General features: G+C 35.6%; 1 protein-coding gene across 3 annotated transcripts in view; it reads left to right on the forward strand.

The window, feature by feature from the left end:
* LOC107755895 (t-SNARE domain-containing protein 1-like) overlaps positions 1–19,972 on the forward strand; it is a 130,889-nt gene that overhangs the window by 94,920 nt on the left and 15,997 nt on the right. For all 3 annotated transcript variants that reach the window (XR_001641749.1, XR_001641744.1, XR_001641753.1), the window contains one exon: positions 6,880–6,989. The gene's annotated coding sequence lies outside the window, so the exon portion shown is untranslated. The remainder of the gene's footprint in view (positions 1–6,879; positions 6,990–19,972) is intronic.

The raw sequence follows: 19,972 nt of genomic DNA on the forward strand, positions 1-19,972 counted from the left end.
CGGACTCAAACAATGAATGATGACTTTACATTTTTAATCTTTACTTACCATAAACCGTCTTTCACTCGCACTCGCTTCCATCTGAAGACGCTGAGAAAATGGCGGCTTCTCGCACTGGTGTCATCGAGATACGTCCGATGTTAACGTGACGTGCGTGCTCTCTTTCACGTCCGCGTTCCCAACCCAGCCCCGCTGGGTTATTGATCAAGACCACTTTTCAACCCAAAATTGGGTTAAAACAACCCAACGTCCTTACCCAGCGGTCTCAATCCAGCATTTGGGTTGAAACCCTTGCTGAGATAAGACATGATGAAATAAAAAGAAAAACCTCCTATAATACAGGCAAACATATGTGTATTAGAATAGACATAGTAATCTAGTAAAACCAATAGCATAACCACTGTTGTGCAACAAATGTATTCATATTTTTCACAGATTATTGCTCACACATAACTCATATCTGGTGTGTAGAAAGTGTCTTTGTGTGAGTGTGTGCGCGTGTGGGCTGTGTTAGGCTGTATTTATGTCAGTTGGATGATCTCGTGGCCTGTAGAGTGTGACAGTGAGCGGGGTGTTGCATTATTATTTGCTATCTGCTTCTACATAAGCCGCATGCTGTCCCGATCGCACTGAATCCATACACACTAGACGGCTTATTTGGGTGCCCAGAGCAGATTCACTGCTTTAACATACCTTCCATAACCCTCCCTCCCACACACAAAAACTTAAGAGAGCCAAAGTGTGATCTAAGGGGGCCAAATGAAATTCAGTTTATTTGTATCACTGCTACTGTTGTGGATACTTAGGGTTGAGGACTTGATGACACCTCAAATCATGCAGTTTGTTGAGCAGAGGTGTACTGTTACTTTTCTGAGTGCTCAGACTGTTGATTTTTGCCTGGTAGATGATAAAATGGGCAAAACAAATGCATTGACTTATAGTGAAGGAGGGATCTGAGCCATATCCTGAGACCACTATACACTTTTTGACTTGGCAACAACCAAGATCCTCCACAGTGAATGGGTGCCATCAGAATGAGAGTTCAAACAGCTGATAAAAACATCACAATAATCCACAAGTAATCCACATGACTTCAGTCCATCTATTAACATATTGCAAAGTGAAAAGAATCAAATCCATCATTAAGGCATTTTTAACTCTAAATTGTTGCTTCTGGACAAATTATGAGTCCATAATTCATAGTAACTCTTTCTCCATCCATTCATTACAGAGGGTACAAGTGATGTAATGCTAAATTTCCCCATATCTGTTTTGATGAACAAACTCATCTAAATCTTGGAAGGCCTGAGTAAACTGTCGGTAAATTATCATTTTTGGGTGCACTATTCCTTTAAAAACTACTTGGAACACTTTAACAACCAAATAGCAATGCCCTGACAACATTTGTGAATGATAAAGCATCACTCACATTTTCTCCAGAATGTGTAAAATGTATTTACATTGAGTATTTGAATTAGTGGTGCATTTTCTACTCTTTTGTTGTTTAAATTTGGTGCAGAAATCAAAATAGGCCTATAGTGATTATAGCGTAGAACATTTCTGTAGTTTACTCATTCTTTGCAAGTGTATTGCTCCTCATGTCGAAAGTTTGTCATGTTTGTTTAATGAATGAAGAAAGCAGCTGATCAGTGCTATGTCATGCTGCAATCAGTCACAGCAATGCAAATCAATAATGCAGTGTAATTTAGGTAATGGTGAATGGAGTTTAGCTGGTGGTGATGACTGCCACACAGGCCTGCCTGTAATATTGGAGCTGAAGTGAAATGAATATTTATGTGAATGAGGGGATGTTGTGGAGAGTTTAGCACAGGAGCGTTATTCTCTATGTGGATGAATGTGGCAACTGGCCAACTTGCCAAAACCATACCCTGTCAAATGCGGCTTTACGGAGCTCAATGGCTCTAGCCCAAGCTGTGATATAAACAAATGCTATTGGCTATTTTAAAAGGGGCGGGGCTGCTTGATAAGTCCCGCCCTGTCTTCCTGTTTCAGTTAAAATGACGTCAACACAGAGTAATGCTGCGTGTTTCTAAGCATTTCAGGGGACCTTTAAATGACCTTTTGAGGCAGTTCTCCCATCCAGCCACTAGGTGACCTGAATAGTAAAATAGCTCTGATAAAGCTCATAACAATTAAATGTATAGTTCACCCAAAAATGAAACTTCTGTTACAATTTAGGCATACATGTATGACTTTATTTTATTTTTTAAATTGTTTCAACGATTTTGTCGGTTTAATAAACTAAAACCGATCATGTCATGTCAGGGAAAAAATGTGACAGACTGTTTTTAATTTAGTGAAGTATATAAATTTTTTGAGCCTCCCTCAATTGTATATATATTTTTTTAATAAATTAACACATATATTTACCAAGGACGCAATAAATTGGTCATAAGTGACAGTAAAGATTTATATTTCAAATAAATGCTGTTCTTTTGAACGTTCTATTCATTGAATTCTACTGAAAAGAAAGGTATCCTCAAGTTTCCTCAAAAATATTATCAGCACAACAGCTTTAAACATTGATAATAATAAGAAATGTTTCTTAAGGACCAAATCAGCATATTAGAATGATTTCTGAAGGATCATGTGACACTGAAGTTTTGGCTGCTGAAAATTCAGCTTTACCACCAGAGATATAGATTGCATTTTAACATACATTAAAATTAGAAAACAGTTATTCTGAATTGTAATATTATTTCACAATATTACTGTTTTTAATGTGTTTTTGTCAAATAAATGCAGCCTTGGTGAGCATGAGACTTTTTTCAAAAAAATAAAAATTACCAACCCCAAACTTTTGAACAGTAGTGTATCAGTATCATATACAGGGCTGGATTGGTAATCGGACATACCGGGCATTTTCCCGGTGGGCCGACGCACTTAAGGGGCTGACAGAAGGTTTTTTTTTTTGTTTTTTGTTTTTTTCGAGGACCATCAAGCAGGGACAGCGAGCAGCCAGTGGCCCATTGGTTTGTCTCCTGTATTGACAGCGTAAACCACCCAATCACAATGCGCTATAGACGGAGCGATGAAGTATTTTTCTCCGCCTATATAAATATCACTTCACCCCATCTTCTTCCTCGTCGGCTTTTCCCACCTTTCACAGCTGCTTTATCAAGAACAGGCTTGCTCTGCTGTGAGTGATGCGGGCCAAAGAGCCAGGCAGGAGGAGAAGAAGAGAGTAGTTGAATCTGTAAAGTGCTTGATAGGAACTCGCAGCAGAGGCAGGCATCTAACCTATCCTCATGTGTGTGCGCGCCATGAGTGTAGAATACGTAAACAGAATATATATATATATATATATATAGTGGGGGTGTGCCGGCTGGACCAAAAAATGCCAGGGCCGATTTTTTTGTCCCAGTCCAGCCCTGATCATATACAATATAATTTTGCATACATTTCTGTACAATTGCACAAAATCTTTAAGAACAAAATCAAAGCTTCTAATTAAATTATCAGTGCATATTCATACAGTAGTTTAATCATTTATAGGACTACCCCGAAACCTTTTTCAATATCAAGGTGCCTTAGTTTTAGGGCTTCTACAGCAGCTCGACTAAATTGGGTACATGAAGAGAGAGAAAATTAATTTCCCTTTTCCTTTTTAAATTGATCAAAAGTGATGATAAAGACATTTTATAATGTTACAAAAAATTTATATTTCAGATAAATGCTGTTCTTCTGAACTTTCTATTCATCAAAGAAACCTGAAAAAATTATACTCAGCCGTTTTCAGCATAATAATAATAATAATAATAATAAATGTTTTTTGAGCAATAAATCAGAATATTTGAATGATTTCTGAAGGATCATGTGACTGAAGTTTCTCAACCGTAGCATCAGGAAAAAATTTCAAGCTCCGAAATGGAGCAACAGTTGTATTGTCACCTAAAGCTTTTTTGTTCCCTTTTTACCTGATTTATTTTCCTGTTTTCTCTAAATGACAGAGCAGGCCTGGGATAACGCAGAGTTAAAATCAGCGCCTAGAGACTGAATTCTGAGTGATAGAGCGAACGAGAGAGAGAGATAAAGTTTATAAGGCGCGGTTTTGGAGAAATGTAAGAAAGAAACGAGGGAATCTGTGGTGACCAGCTGCAAGAGAGGAGATAGCAGAGAGAGGCTTTTAATTCCCAATCCCTACAGAGCCTTTGAAAATTACCAATCTTCTTATCACAGACACAGGGCTGCTTATGCAAATTGTTGTGGAGTGGAACGTTAAAACGGAAAATTACTCGACAGCAGTTTTTTTTTTTTTTGCCTCCTTCTCTCCCTCCCTCCCCCCACATGCACACTTCCACATAGAAAGTCTGTTTCCAGTCTCAGATAAGAAGATGAATTGCTCTTTGTGCTTTGAAGCACATCAGGATTTAAAGACTCCAGCCTAGCTGTGGTCTACGACTGCTGCTCTTTCTGGCTTTGTCAAAAAAAAAAAAAAACTATGGGAAGCAGGGAAGGGCATTTCAAAACAACATAGAATCTACACTCCCAAAAGTCGGAGCCACCTGCCGAGTCGGAAAAATATATATTGAAATCCACTCAGCAAGCAAATTCCATTCAGTGTTGTTTATTATTCCCACACTTGTTGGTTGCGCTGGTTCTAAACTGGATCTTAATTTCTCAGCATGACAAAACAATAGATCCGCGGGGGTTTTGGTCTTGGACATTGAAAGTCCAAATGACACTTTCGGCAGTTTTCCAAAATTCTTTTGAAAACAGAGCAGGGCTTCCTCCCATTGCGGTGCTTTATCAGAGGCGAAGAGCATCAGAGAGCCAGATGGGTTTTGCGAACGCTGTTCAGCCAGAACTCGAGCGCGGCGGAGAATGCGGCTCTCTCATGCTTGGCCAACAGCTCTTGACTCTAGGCCACAATTCAATTCTGTCTTTGAGAAATCATTTTCAAAGCATTTCTCTGTATTGAGGAGAGAGCCTATAGAGGTCAATTGATGGCAGCACCTTCATTTCGTATTGTGGTACTGCATCGGTGGCGGGAACCTGTTTGGAAAATGATGGTGTAATTTTGTTCTTTTATTCCATGCCAGTCCTTTTGTACCTAGAAGGGCCGCTCGTACTGGATAATGACTGTTGATTTATTGATTTTAACAGTGGCGGGCAACCGAAAAAGAATTTATTCTATAGATTTGTGTGTGGGTGTGTGTGTGTGTGAACAAATCTATTTGACTCACGAGTCTTGCTTTTGTTATTAGTCTATTAAGAGTATGCTGCTGGATGTTGTCTGAATGCATGTTCAGTTACTATCACCTTACTCAGTATTTTCGATATCTTGATAGTGGCTCATTGTTTTTGTTTATGTATATTCTTGCATAATTCACTCCCCCACATGTTGTTTCAAACCTCTATGCCTTTCTTTCTGCTGTGGAACACAACATAGCAGAACATTGATGCTGATTTAAGTTGTACAATGAAAGTAAATGGTAATCAGGGGTTGTCAAGCTCCAAAAATCTTCTGAAGTCAGGCACGTGCAGAGGGGGGGTGCGATGGGTGCTTGAGCACCTGCCCCTTTCCCCTTGATGCCCAAAGTGCCCTTTTGTCAAGGCAATTTTATTTTTTATTTTTTGTAATTAAACACCATTTTGTGAAGGCCTGCCCAATCTAACTATTAGTAAAATGAATGAATTATAATTTAGACGTAAATAAAATTATCCACATGATGATGACCTTTCAACTGACGATCTCATCAGGGATTATCCCTCACGTTCAGACACCTTTAATGTAGCGCACTACCAGGATGCCATTCAGTTCAGCTACAGCAATAGCCAGATGCTTTTGCCCATATTAGGGTTTCCTGCACGTCATAAGTCATTCCTTCTATGAGTCTGTTTTGTACTTTCTGCACGAGAGCGCCCTCCGGCTTCGAGAATGAATTAAACATACACTGCATGAGAGTGTTGAGCGCTCTCTGAAGTTATATGATTTTTGTGAAGAAAAGCCAGAATGTTAAGCCATAATTGTCTCCAATGCAGTTCACACAACAAATTTGAATGCATATTCAAAAGCAGAAGTAAGATTTGAGTGCTACAATGAAAAGGGAGATTTTCAGACAATCTGTGCATGGCTCTATGCAGGGCATGTTGTTGTATGGAATACTTTTAAGGCAGCGACTATTTGCACTACGTGTAAATAGCAATAGATGCTATTTACGCTAAGTGAAAATAGCATATTTTCTTAGTGATAGATGCTATTTACACTAAGTGCAAATAGCGATGGATGCTATTTACACTAATTGCAAATAGCAGCATTGTTTAGTGATATGCTATTTACACTAAGTGCATTCAAATTATTAAATGGATGCCACCTTATTGGGACAATAAAGCACTCCCTACACCTACCCTATCCGATACTTTATTTTCAACTTTTTGATTATTTCCTTCATTTTCATTGAAAATAAATGCTTTTCTGATGTAATTTGAATTTGAAAAGGGAGAAAAAAGTTTGCCAAAAGGCGGATTCGAACCCGGGTCGATCACGTCAAAATGAGTACGACACATGTTTTACCATCTGCGCCATGTAATGTTGTAATGTTGACTAGCCGAATCACACGTTGATGGGTGGAGTTAGTGTAAATAGCCTCTGCCAACAAGGCGGGCTATTTGCACTTAGTGTAAATAGACACTCCGTACTTTTAAAGTTTTTTTTTTTTTTTTTGAGCATGAAAGCCCCTGGTCAACATTCACATTGAATGGAAAAGAGCAGCATTAACATTCTGCCCAAAAAAAGTCAAACTGGTTTAGAATGACATGAAAATGACATAAATTTCATTTTTGGGTAAACTATCGTTATCCTTAATCATACAGTAATATCTCCCAAACCTTTTTCTTCTTTATTCTGTATTCCAGAGGCAGCTGAGGAGGAGGAAATGTTATCTGCTAATCGCTGGAGTGCTGCTTCTTACTTTGCTTATCATCATTATTGCAGTCTCAGCCAGAAAATGAGATCGAGACCACAGGTGAGCTACATCTGGTGTGCCCAGCCTGTAATATAAATAACAACATAAAAAAGAAAGTGAGAAAAGATACTCTAGGGACAACACAAATCAACAGAACAAAAATAAAACAAATATTAAAATATATTATTTTTAAGCAAATGTATAACATCTGTGAGCGATATAATTATATATTATTATTATTATTATGTATTATTGTTTTAATAATAAGTATAATTAATAAAATAATTATTAAATATTTTGTCCTTTTTTTGGATGAAGAGAACATTATTTATTTGAAATAGAAATATTTTGTAACATGATAAATGTTTTTACTTTAACTTTTGTCCAATTTAATGTGTCCTCTTATTTTTAGTTGTCAAACGTTTGGAAATGATGATTATGATTAGGATGATTATGATTTTTAAATGTTTTTAATGAAGTCTCTTATTCTCACCAAATCTGCATTTATATGATCCATTTATTTTGAAGGATCATGTGAGACCGAAGACTGGAGTAATGATACTGAAAATTCAGCTTTGTATCACAGGAATAAATTATATTTTAAAATATATTACAATACAGTTATTTTAAATTGTAATACTGTTTTCACTGTATTTTTGAGCACATAAATGCAGAGCATAAGAGACTTCTTTTAAAAACAGATTTTTTTTTTTACCAGTAGTGTAGATATATAAAACATTTAAATATATAATTTAATACAATATAGATTTTTTTTCAAACATTTGATTCAATTTATTTATTTATTTATTTATCGTTCATTGGCCTAATATACCAATTCAAACTTTGCCACCTCATTTCAGGTACTAATAACACAATAATTTAAAAAAATAAATAACTATACCTTGTGGCATTTATCACCAAAATGCAGTGCAGAACATCCTAAACAATTAATTTTGACTGAGCAGGTCATTTGGACATCTGTTGTTATCACTGAATAGTAAAACACCCAAAGTCTCCAGCTGCCCCTTGTTTAAAACTTTTAGACACAATAATCTCTGTGGGGGAAAAAAAAAAGGTGTCAAAACACTCTTGCTTACCTAATTGGTTCTTGACATTTGTATTGCCTGAACCGGCATATCAGGATGCTATTTTTTTTTACCACGAAAAGCCAATCCAGTGAAAGCACTTCAGACTAATATTTCACCCATGGGCAGCCTCTCTGAGGGGAGTGGGATTTTATCAGTTAGATGGATTACCTCCTCATTCATCTCTGAAAGGCCAACTGACAATTACACTCTTATGTTATTCATTTATCCTCACAATCTACTTTTATTCGTTCATTGACTCATTCATTAGTTCATTGGTTTTTCTCATTCATCTATCTTTGAGGAGGAAGAGTGTTGGAAACTGGGTGAGGAGTGACTCCATTTCCATGAGATGAGAGTTTATCTATGTGTTGGATCTCTCGTGGCCTCCCTCGGGGAGACGAGGCTGAGTGACAGCCTGGACTCCCTCTCGTATCGATCCGTACCCTCTCCGCTCTCCCGCTTTTCCTCTGGCAACACGCACACACCTCCTTTTAAGCGGCGTGTGTGAAACTGAAAGTAGATAGCATCTTTAATTAAGTAGCTCTTAACTCGCATTTGTGAAACAGAGTGAAACAGGGAGCATAAGTTGTTTGAACTTTGGTGCCAAGATCTCATCTTTTACCAAGCGCTTGAACAAATAAGAACAGTTGAGAGATTTTGTCACTAAAAAAATCACTCAACTCGAGCACGCTCTGCCATATGCACTGCTCACAAATGGAGAACTCTTAAGTACTAATTGATGTAGAGATTTCAATATTCCATCACTTCTGTTGTTTTGACCTACAACAATCTCATTTATGCTGTTATTATGTCTTTTAGAATTTAAAAACTAGATTTTCACTTTTTTTCAGTAAAAAACTGTAATGGATGCTTTTCTGTGCAAAAGTTGCTGCCATGTTATGCGGTTGCCGTGGTGTTGTGTTTTTTTAGGATGTTACAGTGTGGTTGCTAGAATGTTCTGAGTGGTTGCTAGGTGGTTGTTGTCATTTCTGTATAACTTGGGTCCCCCTTTTTTTTTCTTATAAGTATAGTTCACCCAAAAATCTTATGCTGTTCCAAACCAAAGGCCGTTCACGCAATTGTTATTTTAGCATCACTGAGCTATTATATCGTTTCATTAAATTTTTATTATAGTTTATATTTTTTATTAATATTTTGAATCAGTTTTTTGTTTTTTTCATTTTAGTTTTAGTTCTTTTGTTTTATTATAAAATATTGAAAAATAAAGTCCACACCAAAATTATAATGATAACGACATAGAGGAACCATACTGTTGCACTTTTTACACCATACTGAACATTTTTTAAAGCTGATAAACGATATAAACTTTGACAATCAGAATCCATCTGACTTTCAAGAGCCTGAACATTGGGAGCGGCAGATGACACAACTGCAGTTCATCTAATAAACAGAACATTATCGTGCATTGGTGTAGACGCTTATCATTTTTTTCATTCTTGGTGTGAACAGGCCTTAACTATCTTCTTGCAGAAAGCAAAAAATATATATTTTAAATAATACTGGGGCCCAAACAGCATTGGATTGTACTGACTTTCATTGTATGGACAAAAAAAAAAAGAAATATTACTACAATTCAAAATATCTTCTTTTGTGTTCCATGAAAGAGATGCATACAGATTTGGAAAGACTTGAGAGTCAAAAAATGAAATAATTTTTATTTGGGGGTGAACTATCCCTTTAAGTATAATTACATTAATAGTGGAGCTGTTTAGTTAATTCATCCCTCCGACTCATATTTTTTTGCTCACCTCTCAATTCCTGATTAAGCATGTGTTTTATTTCTCAGGTTGACTCTAAGTCCTGGATAACTGCTTTAAGAGACCCATGTAGCAACATGTACCAAATCATGTTTGCAGACCCTCTGGTTTTTAGAGAAAGGAGTGGTGAAAGGGAGGGTTTCAGTGCCATAACAGACTATAAGCTCAGGAGAGCTTCCCAGCTTGTGTGCTAGGGACCGGCTCCAAACGCTGCATAGATTTATAGAGAATTAACAGCTTTGAATCTATGTAAACATGGGCCATTCGGTTCTGGTGAGACTTGTTTTTATTGCATGCCTTGCACAGTTTGTGATTATTTCTATCTACGTCTCTTTATAACCCCAAGCTGTTCGCAGCCTTAGTGCACTTTTTTTCTGTAAAATTAGAAATTATCCCTGGGTGACAAACACTATAAAAGTTACACCTTACATCAATTTCAGGTGGATGCTCAGGTAAGCAGACACCACTAAATACAGGTGTAAGCAGGTCCAAAACATTTTGTGATTCGATCACTCAAACCACTTTTGAAGTGTAGTGTAAATGACAATCAGTGTGTGTGATCTGGACAACAAGGACCTCCTACACATCTGTCAATCATCCACTGAGTTCCAGATATTGATTTATTGAAATGTTTCTGTTTTTTGTTTTTTTTATTGAAATTTCCCTCTTTTTATCTGTTTGTTTATCTATTTATTTAATTTCCACTGTGATTTGTTTATGTACTGGACCTTTTCTCTTATTTTTCTATTTTATCATGGCTATTTTATTTATTAATTGTACATATTTGACTGTGTTTAATTTATTATTATTTTTTTTTTTTTTACTGTGATCTATTTGTTTTATTTTATTTTCTAGTGGTGTATTTATTTATTTATTTATTTATTTAGTGCTTTGGTTTTTGATATTTTAATTTTCAAACGGTTTAGTTAAATGATTAATTTATTACTAATTATTATTCAATTATTAATATTATTTTAATATTATTTATTTTAATTTATGAAACTGCTCATCAAAGGTTCAAAGGGAGATGTATTTGATGATAAATGTTTATGTCCGGTGTAAGCAGAAATTTATGATCTGATGAACTTTTGATCTGATCTCCAGACCAGGTGTACACACGGCCTTAGATGTTTAGAAAAAGTGACAAACTTGGGTGGTTAATAATGAGATCCTTCACAAAAGCAAAAGTGCAAAGGATTAAAAAGGAGCAAAGTATTATTGGAAATGTGCTGGACTGATGTGGTTGGAAACAGACAGGGTGGCAGAGGGAAGAGCATAGTGCATAATATATCAGTTAAATGATTCAGCAATGACATGGAGCCGCTTTGCCTCTCAAATCAATAGCCCTGCACTTTATGGTGCTCTAAATAACGCAATAACTGCTCCTCGACACTTATTCCTGCGAGTTGTGTTGCCAGTGCTGCCTTCACATCTTGTTTACAGACTCATTTGGGTGAAAGAGATCCTTCAATATGCATGTCAACAGCATGAGCTAACTACAGTTGATCCTTCTGCTCTGAGCTGGTGAAATTGAGAGCAATCTGAGAGCAGCCCCAACTCATTGAGTCACCAATTGCATAAAATGAACCCTCAACAGCATGACACCAGACTATTAAAGCGTTTTAATGTTGTGACCATTATGTATTATCATATAGTAGGAGCATTTAAATGCCAGTCTGTTAGCAGGTTTAATAACAAGGAACGTGAGAATCTTCAAGCATTTTCAGACCCCAGTGGTGTCTGGACCCCTGAAGTAGATCACCTCTTATCTCATGTCAGCAAATGCCTAGATAGAATGTGATTTTTGACGGGTGAAATTTTTCATTTTATTTAGTGAACTGTCGCTTTACTTGTGCTGGTGGGTGAGTGAATAGAAATATAATGTTTTTGATGTTTTTCAAATGTTTCACATTTTCCTGAAAATTACTTTTCATTTTTTGTTTACATTCTGATTACAAAATTACCTAAGTTATAAAATAAAATATTATAGAGCTGTTGAGTCATGATGTCAACTAAGACTAAGGATGGTTAAAAAGTTTTGTTGTTGTTGTTTTTATTATTGTTATTTTTTTATTTATTTATTTTGCTTTTACTCAGCAAGAATTCATTCAATTGATCAAAAGTGACAAAGACTTTTACATTGTTACATACAATTTACGTTTCAAATAAATTCTGTTCTTTTGAAAATTCTATTTATCAAAGAAAAAATGCCATGGTTTCTACAAAAAAATATGAAGCAGTACAACTGTTTTCAGCTTTGCTAATAATAGGAAATGTTACTTGAGCATCAAATTAGAATGATTTCTGAAGGACATGCGTAATGACTGCTGAAATTCCAGCTTTACCAACACAGGAATAAATTATATTACAAAATTATATTAAAACAGAAAACAGTTATTTTAAATGTCAATAATATTTCACAATATTACTGTTTTTACTGTATTTTTGATCAAATAAATGCAGCCTTGGTGAGCATACGAGACTTCAAAAACATTTAAAAATCTTGCCGACCCCAAACTTTTGAATGATTTAGCAACTTACATTAAAAAGACAAAAAATGCTGAAACCTCAGAATTCATGCTTGAAGTGTTCACGGTGTATAATTTACGCTTAAGTAATGACATGGACCTTATTTAACTGATAAACCACTATTTAAAAAACACGTAGCCTGAAATTGCTCTTTTTTTTCCGGGTTTTATAGGACTACAATCTGAACAGCTCTATTAAGTCAATTTCTGAAGCTGTTTTCCTCTTGGAATCTCAATGTAGGTTTTTTAAAGGGTTTTCTGTCTTTATAGGTACATTTGGCAGAGCAAAATATAACAAAAATCTGACTAGACTAGAAATAAAACAGGAGATCAATCCTGTTGAGTTGCTTACAATTTTATTGCTGGTATATTTTGCCATAGATTAAATGTCAGCACAATATCGGAATTAGATATTTGCCTTCCTCAAATTGGCTTCTTTGTATTTATATGAATAACATCATTCTGCACATTGTATGATCAGCTTAAGTTTTTTATGATGATTTATGGGTCACCATACTTGGCCACACGTCACATCACTTTCATTTTTCAGCACATCAAAAAACAGTGTTTTGTGACTATGATTGTGTAAGTTTGAAAAAAAAAAAAAAAACATGTAAATATACATTCTGCAATGCAACTGTGACTTGTCTTTTTAAGACTTTACACTTAGAGACAATTTTCTTTTTTTAAGATAAAAATTTTGACCCGTACTGTTGTGTAAAGACCAAAATCATATCTGAATTTTATTGTAAATCATTTGTGACACACTTGAAAATCACTCAGCACTGCCTAAAAAGGAACCGGAATTGAATAATAAATGGATACTTTGGCCTCAAAGACCTCCATTTGTACACAACAGGGCATCTCACCAGCTCCTCGCTGACTTGTTTACAGTTTTGAAGGAAAAGTAGAGCCAGATCTGCTGAAGGGAATTTAAAATCTGTGAGGAAATTACTTCTTGGAAATTCATTGCTGCCATAGAAACAGAACAGTTTAGTTTATGATGCAGATTAACTGCAGACTCTGACAAATAAGCACCAAATATATGCACAGTGTAAACCAAGATTTCAAATGTTATAAAAAATATATATTTTTTCAAGAGATTTTTATGATAAGACCGTTTTCATAGTATAAAAAGGACTCCCAGTTATATTACCAAGGCCCTGCCATTCATTTCTGTATAAGTTTGTGATTTTCGAATGTTCATGCACATGCACAGCCCACATAAAACCCACAGTCTGTGTCCAACCTCATGTGGGCTGCTCTTTTTGAACATGGTAGAAGAGTGCAAAGCCAGCACACTTCCTTGGTTCTCCCCGGCATAGAACTGCACGGCTGGGCCAAGTCTCAGTTTGACCCTTATCATGTCTGAGACTGACCGCTGAGCGGTGGATTAGTGGGCCGGCCTGCACCTGTGTGGGCGTACACCATACCCTCCACTGAAGCTGCAGTCAAACCGTGCAGCCAGACACCGTCACGGAAAGAAGGGACATAACAGACCCAACCACCCACCACAAGCATGCTGGGAAGGGCAGGGGAGGAGGGCAGAATTTACCTCTGCTTATCCTTAGAAGCCTTTAATGTCTGTCTTCCATCACTGCTGCTCCTGGCTTAGTGTGTTGCCTTTGGAAATGTTGACTGGTTCAGAGGAAGAAGGTATTATGGGAGGTGATAATGGAGCTTTTTGAGATGGTTTAAGGGTCATTTAGCTCATTGTTTATTATTTGATGTTGCCACAGCTTTTTAAATTACTTTGATTATTGTTTTATGCTAAATGACACATCAAGCCTATATTATTGTAGTATGTATTAATATTTTAAATATTATTTAAAATATCAATAAATATTTTTATTTTCATTTTATATTTTCAGTTTTAATTTTAGTTTTAGTATTTTAATGTATTTTCACAATTTTTTTTATTATTTTTTATATTTCATTTAGCATTTATTTTATTTAGCTTTATTTTTTTATTCTTTAATTTTTTATTTCCATTTTAATTGTAGTACTTTTAATAGTTCTCCAATTGCAAAAGCAACATTTCTAATTTTCATTTACGTTTCATTAAATTTTAAGTTTAATTTTTAAGTTCAAATTTAAGATCAAGTTTTTCTTCTAATATTATTTAAATTATCTATTTATTATTATTTCAGCTTAACTATAATTAATGAATGCTTAATTTATTAATTTTACCGTTTTATAGTTAATAGTAACAACACTACATTGAGCATTCCTTTTTATTTATTTATTTAAATTTATTTACATCAAAAAGTGCCTCACACGGCTCCGGGGGGTGAACAAAGGTATCCTGTAGTGAATCGATGCGTTTTTGTAAGAAAAATATCTATATTCAAAACGTAATAATCACTTTAATCTAGCTTGCGCCAAAAGTTGTATACGGAAACAATTCCGGGCTGATGACATATGAGGTCGGCGTTGCGCATGCGCCGGTGAGTCTCGTGAAAACCAACGTTAGTTTACAGGAGCAAAGGAAGCAAATTAAGTTTCCTTACTTTGGCAAAGGAAAACCATGCAGTCTCCTCTTGGCTTATATCGAAATCCTCCGACATTTTTACTTTACAAATCCTCGTATTGTACTTCTAATTCGTGACCGTTGTTTTGTTTTGATCTCTCCCCTGCGCTTCCGCGTTCGTCACTTCTGAGTTAAACGCCAAAGTCCTGCGTCATCCTTCCAGAGCTGCTTCCGTGTAACAGTGAGAGCAAGCTAGATTAAATTGATTATTACGTTTTAAATATTTTTTTCTTACAAAAACGCATCGATTCGCTACAGGAGGCCTTTGTTCACCCCCCGCAGCCATGTGAGGCACCTTTTAATATGGATGGATGCGCTTTATTTCACTTCTTTTGGACTGATGAACTTTATACAGCTTATACAGCTTGGAAGATCAAAGTCAATTTTTAATATAACTCCGACTGGATTTGTCTGAAAGAAGAAAGTCATATACACCTAGGATGCCTTGAGGGAGAGTAATTCATGGGCTAATTGTTATTTTTGGGTGAACTAACCCTTTAATTTACCCTTCATGTTTAAAAAAGTTTGCTCTTAAAGTAAAAGTTCACCCAAAAATGAAAATTTGCTGAAAATTACTCACCGTCAGGCCATCCAAAATGTCTCTTCTTTACAATAGATTTGGAGAAATGTAGCATTATCACTTGCTCACCAATGGATCCTCTGCAGTGAATGGGTGCCGTCAGAATGAGTGTTTAAACAGCTGATAAAAAACATCACAATAAAAAATATTTTGAATTATATTTTATTTTTAGATTTTCAGTTTTGATTTTAAATTTAGTTTATTTATTATTAGTAAATTTCATATGCTTTTGTCATTTTATTATTATTATTATTATTAAGTTAAATTGTTTCTATTTTTACTTTTAGTTCGGTTCAGTTCACTTAAGTTAGTTGCCAAGACAGCATTTCTAATTTTCATTTAATTTAAATTTCTGATCTAATATTTATATTTTATTTTATTTCAGCTTTATTTGAAATATAAAAAAAAATAGTTTCAATAGTTTTAGTTCCAGTTCTGTTTCTGTTTCTGAGAATGTTTAGCAGATCTGTCGGCCAATCACAAACACCATTTCAGTGGAAAACAGCTATCAGTGTGTAGCTAGTTCAGCCCTAATGTTCCCTCTGGTTTCACTTCTTCGGTGTCTTTATCTAAACATGTTGCTCTGAGCTACTTGTTGGTAATGTTACCTGTTTTTCCTCTTTGATTCCTTTTTCTCTATTCCTAATCATATATTTACTTTCCATGTCTCCAGGAGAGTCTGACTTTCTTTTTTTAAATATTATTGGTAAAGTGTACCAGCACAAGTCATATACACACATTTTGAGCTTTTAGGATCAACTGAGGCATCCAAGCTTATGTGCGGCTTGTCGTTCTCTCTGAACTGCTAGCAGGGCTGAAGTTGAATTTCAAGCACCTTTTTTCGCTGATAAATATTAAAGAATGAATGCTCAGGAAACATTTTTATATTTAGCTGCTAAAGCTGATTTAGCCTCAGTGAAACAGAGCAGACAGGTTCCTGCAGAAAGAGGCTTATTCAAATGAAAAAGCTAAGTTGACAACACTGAACTGGTATTCACCATGATGAGACATTGCAAAGATGAAAAGAAAGAAATCCAACAGAGGCACAGAGGGAGTGAGAGCATATTTAAGGGTGCCTAGAGTACTAAACATCAGACCTTCAAGCATTGACCATCTGATTTAACATAAAAGCCCTATGCATGTTGCTCTGTCATCATTTCAAAAGCACAGTTCATTAATACATTTAATATTAGTTTAATATAGCACATTAAAGATGTGTTATAATGGACTACACTATACTAGTACTACTGTCATGCCAGTAAATAATGCTATTATTTAATTTAAATTATTAATATGAAATCACAATGCTGATTTAAATATTTTAACCCAGTTTTATTATTGCAGGTTTTGTTACTTGTAAATTAAAAAAATAATAATAATAACTTAGAACATTTCACAAATAATTACAAAGCAATGGCAAGTAAGACACTGAATTAAACATTGCATTTAATTTATGTATTTTTATGTATTTTAATAGTATTTTCTTGTGAAACATGCTTCAATAATCTTTGCAGCGTATGAGTAGTCAATGTTGCTCTGATTAGAATTGCACCCAATTTTATTTTATTTTATTTGTTTGTTTGTTTTTTATATCTAAAGGAACCTATAGTGCACCTGCTGAAGGAATAGTTTCCATCAGAACAGCCTGAGTTTAAATGCTTCTTTCAAGGGCAGAATGGCAATAACTCAGCGACTCGATTAGCCTGCAGCCAGTTTCAACAAACTCCTTAGGTTAAGAAATCCCTTAGTGATGATTTCAAAATAGGGTTTTCTCAGTTTAAGGGCTTCATTGCGACCAGCCCATGATCTTTAACCGCCCCACAACCACCAGCACATTAGTGAAGGTCATTTTCTACTTGCTAGTCAGTAGCAGCTGCCAGAAATGAAAGGCAGCTTGGAGTTAGCACAGTGCGCTAGTCCTTGTATATTTAATCCATGTCCATGAACAAGTGTGACAATAAGCCTTCTATATGGACTAAAATCCTCTTAGGCAAAGCTTTGTGGGTAAACTTGCCTGATTGACTGCATTGAGATTAATGGCAGGGCGACTACTTGATTTAATAGGGTTATTTCACTGCTTCCGGCCAAGAATAAACAACAAACTTAATGCAAGACATTACTCACTTTTTCCACTGACTGATAGAAGTTTCTGAGTTTACTTGTGATGAGGTTTGTTGATGCTCCATTGTCTCATTTTTTGCTGTACGTTCCACTTTTTGTTGCATTTGTGTGTGTGTGTTTTTTTTTAAATAAGCCAGAGCTGAGTGAAATATGACAGTGATTTTCTAGAAAAAAAGCAATTTGATAGAGCATGTTATTTAAAGTGCATTTAAAATGTTTTATATCGATTTCTCTGTCATGAGTGGAAAAAGGAGTAAGAAAAGAGAAAGAAAAGGTTTAACAAACTATGTTTCCTACCAGCAAAAAATGCTCTTTTCTCTGCAATGAAGTGATTTTGTGAAATTAGGGGATATGGATTTGCAGCCGCTATTAAGGATAAATGCTGAGTGAGAAATGTTATGTGCAATTTTCCATTACAGGGTGAAAAATGAAAATCCTTATTTATCTATTTTTTTAGTGCTGTCAGCTCGCTCTGAACTTTACTCATGGGGATTACCGACAAACTCTCCGGGTGAGAGACAGGCGCTGAAGCTCCCATGTGAGAAACAGATGTGCGGCGGAGGTATTATAAGTTTTCAGAATCCCAAAGTCCAAAGACGTTTTTACCTTTTATTCGGGCAGCTGGACTAGAATGTGAAGTTTCAAAGAGCTCTCTGCCTTCAACTCATACAGAGCACTCGCTGTGGAGGTGCGGAGGTACCATTTAATTCCCTCTCTGACAATCAATACTTTGGCTGTGAAGAGTGCTTGGCTTTGATTGATATGAGCTATCGGGAGAAGGCATCAGGATGTGGACTGGAAATGGGGCGAGACAGATGCTTTTGGAGTGCAGGGGCCCATCTGTCCACATTGATTTGCCCCGAATAGCACCTAACTACTAAATCTTAGAACTTTCGCATTGGGAAAAATACAGCTGAAAACCCTTTTTATCCTGGTCTGGAGTTAAGTCTGTCATATGAAGCTTTTGACATTCCCAACAGCATCTGTTGCTTGCTTAAATTCATGTTAGAGCTGTGGACTTGCTGTTGCGCATATGTTCTGATACATTAAACTGTCATGCTCACACAGATAGTGCATTTGAGAATGGCATGCAACATTTCCTGGTATCCTTCCCCATCTTCTTTCCATTTATTCCATGGCCTCTTTCTACTGCTCTCCAGAGGCGGACAGTAACAAAGTACATTTACTTGAGTATTGTACTTAAGTACACTTTTTGAGTATCTGTACTTTACTTGAGTATTATTTTTTCTGGGAAGACCATTATGTGTGTGACATCAAAGTACAGCGAGAGCGATTAGACAGCGTTTTTTTTTTATTTTTGTTTTGATGTCAATTAAGTCTTGCTGTTTTGCTTTTTTGTTAAAGCAGTGTTGCTGTTGTAAAGTTGTACAGCTACAGTTGTGTTGCTGGGTTTTAAAGCATGTTTGATTTTTTTTTTCTTCCTTATCACTCTGTATTTACATGATTTCACTGTCCGCTCTGTTCAAATGTGGATGAATGGCTACATATAGATGTGTGCACACACTGTCAGAACTGTGTGAGATCACTACCATACTGCGGGTGGGTAGGGGTGTTAATTTTTTTCCCCCATAGGTTTTTAACATTTTAAAAGCTCTTTATTCCAAAGATACTACAAGCTAGTCAGTTTATTCAGTAGGTGTAATGTATTCTAAGTTGCTTCAGAAGTATTGCAAGTATTACGTACAACAATAAAACAGTGCATTGACATAAAAAAGGAAATTTACTTTTGGTACTTAAGTACTTTTAAAAGCAAGTACTTCTGTACTTTTACTTAAGTAAAAATCTGTCTTTACAACTTTTACTTGTAATGGAGTAATATTTGACCAGCAGTATCTGTACTTTCACTCAAGTAATGGAGTTGAGTACTTTGTCCGCCTCTGCTGCTCTCGTATATTGTAACTTTTCCAAAGTATGCACTTGAATCTTCTCTCGAACATCTACATGAGGTGCATCTTGGGATGCTTGTTGAAAACTTTACCTTTACCCCTCTGTTACAAAATTATTTTTAACTAACTTAGGTTTTGAAAAAAGTAAGTAAATGAAAAAATATTTATATATCTTGTATTTCTATACAAACAAACATAAGCCTTTATATTTGTAGGGTTTGTTTGTTTGTTTGTTTTAGATAATGAGAAAAAATACATTGTCCAATGATGTGTCCAGACATATGACTAGGAAATGGTAGCAGAGTAGCATGCAACAGAGGAAATTTTCTTTTTCGGTAACACTTTAGAATAATGGTCCGTTGTTAACAAGTAACTATGCAGGAAGTAATAGGTAGTACTACATTAACACTTAACTTAATACTATTAACTAATAGAGAAGCAAGATTAACTAATCAGTAAGTAGTAGCAAATTTAGGACAACGGTAGTTACTTATTAGATATTTGATAATTA

Source organism: Sinocyclocheilus rhinocerous, unplaced genomic scaffold, assembly GCF_001515625.1.
Source record: "Sinocyclocheilus rhinocerous isolate Xijiao unplaced genomic scaffold, SAMN03320098_v1.1 scaffold11, whole genome shotgun sequence".
NCBI classification, from domain to species: Eukaryota; Metazoa; Chordata; class Actinopteri; order Cypriniformes; family Cyprinidae; genus Sinocyclocheilus; species Sinocyclocheilus rhinocerous.